Source organism: Triticum urartu, chromosome 2 (genome assembly GCF_003073215.2).
Source record: "Triticum urartu cultivar G1812 chromosome 2, Tu2.1, whole genome shotgun sequence".
In the NCBI taxonomy this organism is placed as follows: Eukaryota; Viridiplantae; Streptophyta; class Magnoliopsida; order Poales; family Poaceae; genus Triticum; species Triticum urartu.
The window spans coordinates 543,210,284-543,220,542 of NC_053023.1; positions in this window are offsets into that span (position 1 = coordinate 543,210,284).

Genomic DNA, 10,259 nt, shown 5'->3' on the forward strand with positions numbered 1-10,259 from the left:
AGGGAGAGAAAAACGTGATGAGCGTCCAATCAACATATGCCTAGTTCACGGTGCCATTTCTTAGGTGCCCTATGCACCTGGACGGAGGGAGTACTAGTAGTAAATAATAGCCTCACCCCTTCGCTGAGGAACGATATACAGTTGGAAGGGACGAGGCCCTGCGGTTACTACGCTCTTATCTCCTCCTTGCCGGTTCCCCTCCCCCCGAAGAGAAGGCAGTTCGTCGCTGCTCCCTTGGATTTGCCAGGCGGTTCTCCTCCTCGTCGGGGCTCGGAGACCTTGGACGACGATCCTGTGGAAGAAATCGCACGCCGCTACGACGTCCTCACCGCCGCAAGACTCGGTGCTTCCTGCACCAACTTTTTCAAGACGCTGCTTAAATAGGCCATGCTTGTTGGTCTTCCATGCGTCCTCGAGGAGAAGGTTATTCTATGGGACAATCCTTCGAACAGTCCACCGCTCCCTGGCCATGGTTGCACGTTGACTCCGCTAGAGTTGCCGACGTTGAGAGGTAGTCGGATTTTGTCCGATGAGCAGGTCAGTAATGGAGTTTGATCATGTAGTACTTAGTTATTCCATTTCCATGCCATAATTTCTCTGTTGCCCACCATCTTATATATAGGTCTAGGTCGGTGCCAACGAAGATTGGCTTGCATACCTCCGGCCAGATACCACCATCATTTTGCACAACATCCACAGCAGTGCGGCCATTCCGGTAGACCCCTTATCCACCATTGGGATTGGCCTTCTGGACTAGCTGGGCTTGAATACGTATGATGATGCCTACATGAGATTGAAGAAGATAGCAATTGCGGACCAACCGAAAAAGTGACGCGGCTACGACGATTACTATCTCATCACGGTGTTCGACATAAGGATTGCCATCAATGCAAGAGGCGGTAACGGTAGAGGCTGGCGCATGTTGGCGACGACAGATTTGTACCCCTACACGATCGAAGACGCTATGCGCCATCTAGGCCGCATCTTCGCGGTGACAAGCCAGTGGACTTGTTTTATCTGGTTGCCATCATACGGTACGGGAGATTACAAACAGAATGCACAAACCATCATTTGCATCCCTAACAGTACTCCATTATTTTGCAGGGACCAGTCATCCCCTGATCAAAATAAGATCGCCGATCCTAGATGTGCATTTGCATCCGACATTTGGTCTAACCTGGAAGCTTGTAGCTGACTATGGCATATTGGGATCAACTATCTTAGCAGTCGTTACACATGGTACCACTGATGTGCAACATGGTCACACAATCTACCACGATCGGAACGTCACCATCTACCCAGGTATTCCATTTTTTTAACCCTCTCGCCTTCTCTTTCATTGTTGTACTAGTAGTATACTTTGTAGTACTAATAGGAGTACTTTTTACCTTTGTCGGGTGGTTGGTGCTACATATGCCAATGGACGGCTTATCATTGTGGGAGCCAATAAAACATCGCCGGTGGCTGGAAACGGGATAAGGCGAAGACATGCACGCCGGCAAATCTTACCCAGTTTCAGGGCTCTCCGTGGAGATAACACCCCTAATGCTGCTCTGCGGGGTCTCCGCATGATCACTAGCTCAGTGGGTTGCTACAGAATGCTCCTTGAGCTGTTTGGTGAAAGGATGAGGGAGGGCCAGGCTAGCCCGCTCCTCTTCTCCTTGTGGCGTCTCTATCCAAAGAGTGATCTCCCCTGCATGGGAACCCTGGGGGTTTATATAGGCCTACCCCCAGGGGTACAATGGTAATCCGGCTGGGCGTGGGCCCCAACCATCTGTGTCTACGCCCGTCGGCTTCTCCGCCGACTGGTGGGGCCCGCCGGCTACCGACCCTTTGGCCGACAGGCCGGCCCCACCGCTCGAGGGTCTTGTCGGGGGCTGGTTACTGTTACCTTGCCCCTGGTGACGATGGCTTTGTCGTGGTAAGCATGGCTACGGTGCCGCCGCGAGGCGGCTCATCACTGTAGCCTTACCTTCTCTTGTCTCCTTAATGAAGCACCTCCTTGGAGGGGGAGAGCTGGCCGGCTGTGGGAACCCGGCCATACCCTTGGCTGACTGTGGGAAGCCTGGCCGCCTTCGGGATCTCCCTGGCCGAGGGGGCCCGCCACCCACGGGTCGTACTAAACCCTCGCCGTGGGTGACGTCACGATCATCGTGGCAACAGTGCCACGCCGGACGGGGATGGCCGCCCCGTACGGTGCACTGTGGCCATGCGTGCGCCGGGATTGGGGGGTGGCAGGCTTTACTGTAGCCACGCCCCGTCTTGTCGTCGTTATGTGGGTGCAGACTCTGAGGGCAAGATCTTAGCCGCCTCCTGAGGGCCGGCTCCTGGGAGTCGGCCCTTTTATGGCCGGCTTCGGGAAGTCGGCCTTCTCGTGGTCTTGTTTCTCAAGGATTTCAGGGCTGGGCTGCCTTTGTGCAGCTGGCTTGACAGGTAGCTGGCTGGGGGAAGTCGGCCCCGTGTCTTGGAAGCTTGGAGGCTTGTTTGGCCTATAATTTTTATGAAGTGCCAGGCGAAGCCGGCTAGGCTACCCATGGTCATTTACTCCGACAGTAGTCCCCGAAGCTGGTTGGGCTCCGAGGCAGAAAAAAGTCGAGGAGCCCAGCCAGCTTCTTATCTTGAGGAGCCGGGAACTAGAAGCCGGTTTCGACTAGGCGCGCCATCTCTTAGAGATCTCGAAGTTTGAAGGCGGGTGCCAGTCGGCGCGCGAGTCCGGCTATGAACTAACCGCTCGTCGTCAGCGCGCCAAGTGGCATCCTCCGGCTGGAGGGGCCTGCCAGCCCACGCTCGCGATGGGACGCCGCCGCAGTTCTGGGGCCCGCCACTACAGGGCCTCGGCCCATGCGCGGATCTTCTGCGGCCTGGACGGACCACGCGCGCCCCAGTGGCGGTTTCCCCACGCCGTAATGGCGCAATAATAGCATGGCGTGGGGGAGTGGGTGCAGTTAATCCCACACCCCCCACGTCCTGCCTCCTCGGCTTCGCCGCACGAGGCTATAAGTAGGGGTAGAGGAGGGGAGCGCCAAAACGCTCGCGTGCTCTCCCTCGCTCCGCCCCCTCCTTCTTCTTCCTCCTCTCGTCACGACAACTACCTGCCGCCGCTGGGCCTTCCTGCCAATCTTCTTGGCTCGTCACCGCTCGTCGCAGCTGGGTCGTGCGCCCTCCTTTCGTCATACCTTTCTCGCCGCCGCGCTGTCCTCATGGCGTTGTCGAGCTCCTGGGATGGATCCAACGTCCAGGATGACCACATCGACTTCCTCCGTCGGACGAGGCGGTTGCCGGGCGCGGATCTCGTACGGGTCCGCCTCGCGCCGGAGAGGGAGATTTCGCCGGTGCCAAAAGAGGATGAGCGGGTGATCTTCCGCTCGCACTGCCTGCGCGGCTTCGGCCTGCCGGCGAGTGGGTTCCTCCGCTCGTTCCTTGAATTTTATCATCTCCAGCCGCATCACCTCACTCCCAACGCGGTGACGCTACTGTCGGCCTTCGTCACCCTGTGCGAGGGTTTTCTCTATGTTCTCCCCAATCTTGAACTGTGGGGAGAGTTCTTTCAGTGCAAGCTCGGCACCGTCGTCGTGAGCGTGCCCACCCCATGTGGTGCCTTCATCGCCATGCGGAGGGCGAGCGACAACAACCCGTTTCCACTCATCCTGTTGATCTAGTCGGTGAAGCTCTCGTAGAAGTCCTACTTCTACGTGAAGAATATTGCTCCGCAAGGCGACTTCGTCAACCTGCCGGCTTACATAGCCGGTCCGCCGGCTGGGAGGCAGTCTTCATGGTCCTTCCAGTCCAGGTCGCTGTCTTCGGGCGGGTCCGCCTCCGTTGCCCGGCTCCGGGTGGTGCTCCAGTCGGAGGGTCTGTCCTGGGCCGACCTGGCGGCCGCCTTCGTGGAGCACCGGGTGCTCCCGCTCCAGGGCCGACCTCATATGATCTGCCAGATGAGCGGCCGCTTCGACCCGTGCCGGCTAAGCACCAAGGAGATGCCTCACGCCAAGGTGTCTTACATGGTGAACTACATTTCCAACTGCAAGCTCACCGAGGAGCTCGCGCCAATCCTCCTTCGGTGGTAAGTTTCTCTTCCTCTTTGCTCGTTGTCGAGTTCATGTTGGCCGACTCCTGACCAGCTGGTCTTTCTTTGGCAGAACCCCATGCTTCCGCCAGCAGCCGGGGCCACAGGGGTGGAACGCCGGTTCCTCCCCAACTGTACGATGGACAATGTAGACGACCCAGACCTGGGGGCGGCCGCCATGGAGGATGACGTCGCGGGGGAAGGCGGCGATGCAGGCGGGTCTGGGCTCGGGGCCGGCTTCGAGGACTGGCCTGATGACGACGAGGCCGAAGTCATCGCGCGCCGCCGACTGGCGCCCGAGCACCATGGTGCGGGCCCATCCGCCGGGCCGACTGCCCAGGGCAGCGCGCAGAAGCGCCGGGTCGCGTCGACCCACTTCGGCTGTCGGCCAAAGAAGCCCAATAGTACCGCGGTGGCGACCAAGCGGGATGAGGCGGCCGCGAAGGCAGCCCGCTTCCGCAAGGTGGTGAAGCAGCCGCAGGCGGTCTCAACGTAAGTGTCGCTGTTCTTATGCCTTTCTTTTTTCTTCTTCTCCGGTTGATGTTTTTCCAAACCCTTTTTCTCAATTTATCAAACAGGGCCCCTCTTTCCCTTAGGAGAGTCCCGGCCGCCTCCATAGTCAGAGCCCTAGGAGGGTCTTCAAACTCGTGCCGGGTAGATCCCTGCGCCGACCTTCTAGAGGCGACAGAGCGGAACGCGCAGGAAGCACGAGAGGAGCGGGAGGCGAAGGAGCGGAGGGCGGCTCGGAGGCGGAGCAGAAGTCGGCGGAGGCATGAGCCGTCGCAGCCGCCAAGGCCCAGGCGGAGGCCGTAGACGTGGAGAGGGAGGCGGACGCCCTGCAGAACCAGCCTCCGCAGTTCGTCATTCCCCTCCGTGCCGCGGCTCCTGACACCCCTGTGCCCCCGTTGGAGGAAGCCGACCGCGGCCAGCCGGAGATGGAGAGGGAGATGGCGCCATCGCCGCCGACTGTAGCGGGCCGAGGAGGCCGGCCTGAAGTGCCGCCAGCGCGGCCGGCTGGGGGTGAGCCGACCGTGGGAGGGGATCTTGTGATCTCGTCACCGCTTTGCCGGCGCGCGGGGAAGGCGACTTCAGCGCCGGACGCGCAGAAGACCGTGGACACCGGCTCATCTGCCCAGGACCTAGAAGCGGCCAGCGACAGCTCGTCCGGGTGGACGCCGGGTGGCGGGACATCCGTGCTGAATGTGGCGGCGCAGGATGTCCGGAGCCGGTTTTAGGCCCAAGCCACCGCACTGAAGCAGTACACCCAGGAGTTTCTCACGACGTGGTCAGTTATTCGGGTGAGTCCTCCTGCTCCTTTGATTGCTTTTAATTTCTTCCGTGGGGGCACATCAGCCCCCCACTGGGTGTAGTCCCCGAGTTCCGAGCCGGCTGCTGAGCAGCCGGCTTGGAACTTATTCGATACCTTGATTACCATCTTGTTCTTACTCACGTCCCTTGTCTTCTCTGCAGGAGTACCACAACCTCCGCGTAGCCGCCTTCAACTCCCAGGCCCAGGAGTTTAATCAGAAAGCCACTGATCTGACCGAGAGCCGGAGTAAGCGCTCTGTTTTTCTTTTAAGTGGGGGTGCGTCAGCGCACCCAATGGGTGTAGTCCCCGAGATTCGGGCCGACTACCGAGTAGTCGGGTCAGATCTTTTCCTGACGACTTCTTTCTTTATATTGCAGTGGCCAATGCCGACTTGAGGAGCCAGCTGAGCGGAGCCCAGACCGCCCTTCGTGCCAAGGAAGCCGAGTGCACCGCCCTGGCTCAAGAGCGTGACCGCCTGGCCAAGAGGTTGGCCGACCAGGAGGAAAGCCACAGGGGGGCCCTGAAGGCGGCGCGGGACAACGAGGCCGCCCTCAAAGCCGAGTATGAGACCGAGGCGGAAAACTGGGCCGAGATGAGGCAGGAGCTGAGCCAAGGCTACAACCGGGTGGAAGACTTGATTGACGGTAGGCCGCCTTCTTCTTTGCTTCCTTGCCTGCCTTCTACTATTTGATTCATTTTTTAATTTTGTGTCGCTGCTTTCCCCTTTGCGCATATTACTTCCCCGGCTACTCAGCCGCCGCCACCCAAGCCATCGAGGCCTACCGTAACACGCGACGGCAGGCGGGGGCCGAGATTGCGCCGAATGCCAGCCGGTCACTTGAGGAGCAGCTTCTGGGCTTTCAAGCCCGCCTGCAGCCGGCCCATCGCATGCTCTGCCGTCTTCAGCGCGCCAGAGTGCAAGTGCTGGCTGCCCTCTGGCCTGGCGAGGTGATTCTGCGCACCCCAAGTCGGACCGCCGACTGGCTGGAGGTCGCAGTCGGCCGCTTCGAGGCTTTTGAAGGCGTCAGCGGCCCACTCCTGTGCTGGGCGGGCTCTGGAGTTTGTCTGGGCTTGGTATCCTGGGCTGAACTTGGACCAGCTGAGCACCTGGCAGCAGGAGGCTGACGAGGAGCTGGAGGCAGTGCGGCCGGCTATCATCCAGCGTGCCTCGGCGATCACCGAGTATACCGATACCAGCGCCTTTGCTCCTGAGGTGGATGATACCGGCGTCGCTCAGCCAGAGGAGTGGTTCGGGCTGAACCCGGCCGAAGGTGAGGACTCGGCGGAGGAGATTGCCTTCAGTGATGAGGGCGAAGAGGAAGAGGGAGAGGACAACGAAGATGCTACGCCGGATGGTGAAGCGACCAGCCCGCCTCAGCCCGATTGTGCTTCTAGCAACGATGCCGAGACTCGCCAGCCGGTCACTCCTCCAGCCGGCACCGCCGACTCCGCCAACCTTCCCCACTCGCCTGTTGCTCCCCTGGCTTGATCCGCCGTCCTAGATTTCCTGCTTGTTACTTCTTTGAACAATCTTTAAATTTGCGCAGTTCCACCCACTGGGTGTGTATTCAGACTATGTTGAATGCTGGCCTTTCGAAGGTCTTTTTGTGTAAATATTATGCATGTGTTTGGCTTCCGCTTATGTTTGCTTTTTATCCTTTGGCTTTTTCCTTTGCCGCCTTCCCTTGGCCGCCGCCTTCCCAGCCGGACAGCTGCTCTGCAGTCTGCGGCCGGAGAAGGACTTGGTCGTTTTTGGGAAGGCAAGTACTTGAGCTTTCTCATATTGCAGCAAGGTGAGCGGGAAGCCGGCCAGCCGACTCCTCTAGTAGTCGGCTGGCGGGGTGGGAGGCCGGCTCGTGTTATATAAGTTCGTTAGTCCTTAGCCATTTTTTCGCGTGGGCATCCTTTCCTGCCCTTGGCTCTTGCCAGTCGGACAGTCGTTTCTTCGAGCTGCGACTTTTGGCAAGAGGGGGCTTGGGTGCCGGCACACTACTTGTCTAGCTGCAGGTGGAACTTCAAATATAACTTGAGGCAGTGAGTCCACGGGCCGATTGGTCGAACCCGGTGCCGGATGAAGAAAGCAAGTGTAGCAACATAATCGTATGCGTGATACTCATCTTTCATAGATAAAAGAGGGTAGTCCCCGAGTACTCCTCGGGGCACCCCTTGTCTCGTACTTAGTACAAAAAGGTAGCGTGCTACGTACTGCTTTTTAACTGTAAAATCTTTGGAGGAGATTGGCATTCCACGGTCGGGCCGACTCCTTGCCGGAATCGTCTCTCTTGCGTGCCTTCGGCTTCTGCGCGTCGATTAGGTAGTAGGAGTTGTTGCCTAAAGCTCTGCTGATGATGAAGGGGCCCTCCCAAGGGGCCGAGAGCTTGTGCTGGCCGGCTGTTCGCTGGATCAGCCGGAGCACAAGGTCTCCCTCTTGGAAAGATCTTGGCTTGACCTTCCGGCTGTGGTAGCGGCGCAGACCCTGCTGATAGATGGCAGACCGACTGAGAGCTAACAGCCGGCCCTCTTCCAGCAGGTCGACGTCGTCTTCTCGTGCTTCCTTGGCTTCCGCCTCTGTGTACATGCGGACCCGAGGCGAGTCGAACTCGATGTTAGTTGGGATGACGGCCTCGGCACAATATACAAGGAAAAAAGGGGTGAAGCCGGTCGATCTGTTTGGGGTAGTGCGCAAACTCCAGAGGACGGCCGGCAGCTCGTCCAGCCAGCAGCTGGCCGAACGCTCCAGTGGTACGACTAGTCAGGGCTTGATGCCGGAGAGGATGAGGCCGTTTGCTCGCTCGACCTGGGCGTTTGACTGCGGGTGGGCAATGGATGCTAGGTCCAGCCAGATGCCGCGTGTTGTGCAGAAACGTGCCAGTGCTCCCTTTGCAAAATTTGTGCCGTTTTCGGTGATGATGCTATGCGGTAGGCCATACCGGGTTATAATATCTGCGATGAATGTGACGGCAGTCGGCCCATTCAGCTTTTTGATCGGCTTTGCCTCAATCCACTTGGTAAATTTGTCCACAGTGACAAGCAGATGTGTCATGCCACCGCATGCCGTCTTGAGCGGGCCCACCATGTCTAGCCCCCAGACGGCAAAGGGCCAGGTGAGGGGGATGGTCTTGAGTGCAGAAGCCGGCAGGTGTTGCTTGGAGCTGAAAACTTGGCACCCTTTGCAGTTTTTGACTAGTTCCTTGGCGTCTTCCAAGGCAGTCGGCCAGAAAAATCCGTGGCGAAAAGCCTTGGCGACGAGTGATCTTGAGGCTGCGTGTGGTGGCCGCATTCGCCTTGGTGGATGTCCCTGAGGATTGTTGTGCCCTTCTCTGGTTCGATGCAGCGCTGGAAGACTCCAGTGACGCTGCGCCTAACAAGCTCTCTGTTGACGATTGTGTAGGCTCCAGCTCGGCGTTGAACTTATCTTGCCGAGATCTCGTCGGTTGGCAGCTCTCTGTTTACTAAGAAGTTGAGGATGGGCTGGGCCCAGGATGGAGCTGTGACTTCTTCTATTGTCAGGATGGCCACTGTGATAGGGGCGGGTGGGCTGGGTAGTGAAGAGTTGGGGCCGGAGTCGGCCATCGCCTGTTGTGTTGATGTAGTCCCCGGTCCGGCTGCAGTAGTCCCCGGGCCGAGTTCTGAATTCCCCGGGCTGGGTGCGACTATGGCAGTCCCCGGGCCGCCTGTTGGACTCCCCGCGCCACCTGCTTGGTTTCCCAAGTCGGATCCGACTGCGTTGGGGTCAGGCGGCACGAAGATGGAATCAGATTCTGGAGACGGCTTGAGGAGTCGGTGGAGAGAAACGCTGACTGGTATGGCTTGCCGGGTGGATCCTACTCGTGCCAGGGCATCTGCTTGCATGTTGTCGGCACGTGGTACATGATGGAACTCACATCCCTCAAAATATCCACTGATTTGCTGGACGAGGAAACGATAGCTCGCCATGTTTGCGTCTTTGGCGTCCCAGTCACCGGATGACTGTTGGACCACCAAATCCGAGTCGCCATAGCACAAGATCCGGCGGATGCCGAGTTCTTTGGCTAGCCGGAGCCCGTGTATGAGCGCCTCGTACTCGGCCACATAGTTGGAGGCGGCAAAATGAATTTGCAATGTATACTTGAGCTTGTCGCCCTTGGGAGAGGTGAGGACGATGCCAGCTCACAAGCCGGTGTGCATCTTGGACCCATCGAAGTGCATCCGCCAGTGAGTGGAGTCGGGAGCCGGTGGCAGGTATTGTGTTTCGGCCCAATCGACGAGGAAGTCGGCCAGTGCGTGGGACTTAATGGCGGTGCGGGGCTGGTAGAAGATCGCGTAGGGGGCCAACTCAATGGCCCATTTGGCCACTTGGCCGGATGCATCCCGGCTGCCTATGATCTCATCAAGCGGGGCAGTACATATGACCGTAATGGGGTGCTCTTGAAAATAGGGCTTGAGCTTCTTGGCAGCGAAGTACACACCATAGCACATCTTCTGGTAGTGTGGGTAGTTCTGCTTCGAGGTGGATAAGACTTCGCTTAAATAATACACCGGCCTCTGAACCGGCTGAGCCCGGCCTTGTTCCGGGCGTTGGACTATGATGACGTGCTGACCACCCGGCTAGTAGCGGCAATGTAAAGGAGCATGGGCTCCTTTTCAGCCGGTGCCGCCAAGACAGGCGGCGTGGTCAACATCTTCTTTAGCTCCTGGAAGGCTTGGTCCGCCTGGTCGTTCCACTTGAAATGAGTGGACTTTTTCATGAGTCAGTAGAGGGGGAGGGCCTTCTCTCCAAGCCGGCTGATGAAGCGGTTCAGGGAAGCCAAGCATGCGGTGAACTTCTGGACATCCCGCAGCTTGGTGGGAATCTCCATTCTCTCTATGGCCTTGATCTTTATTAGGTTGCACTCGATGCCGCGT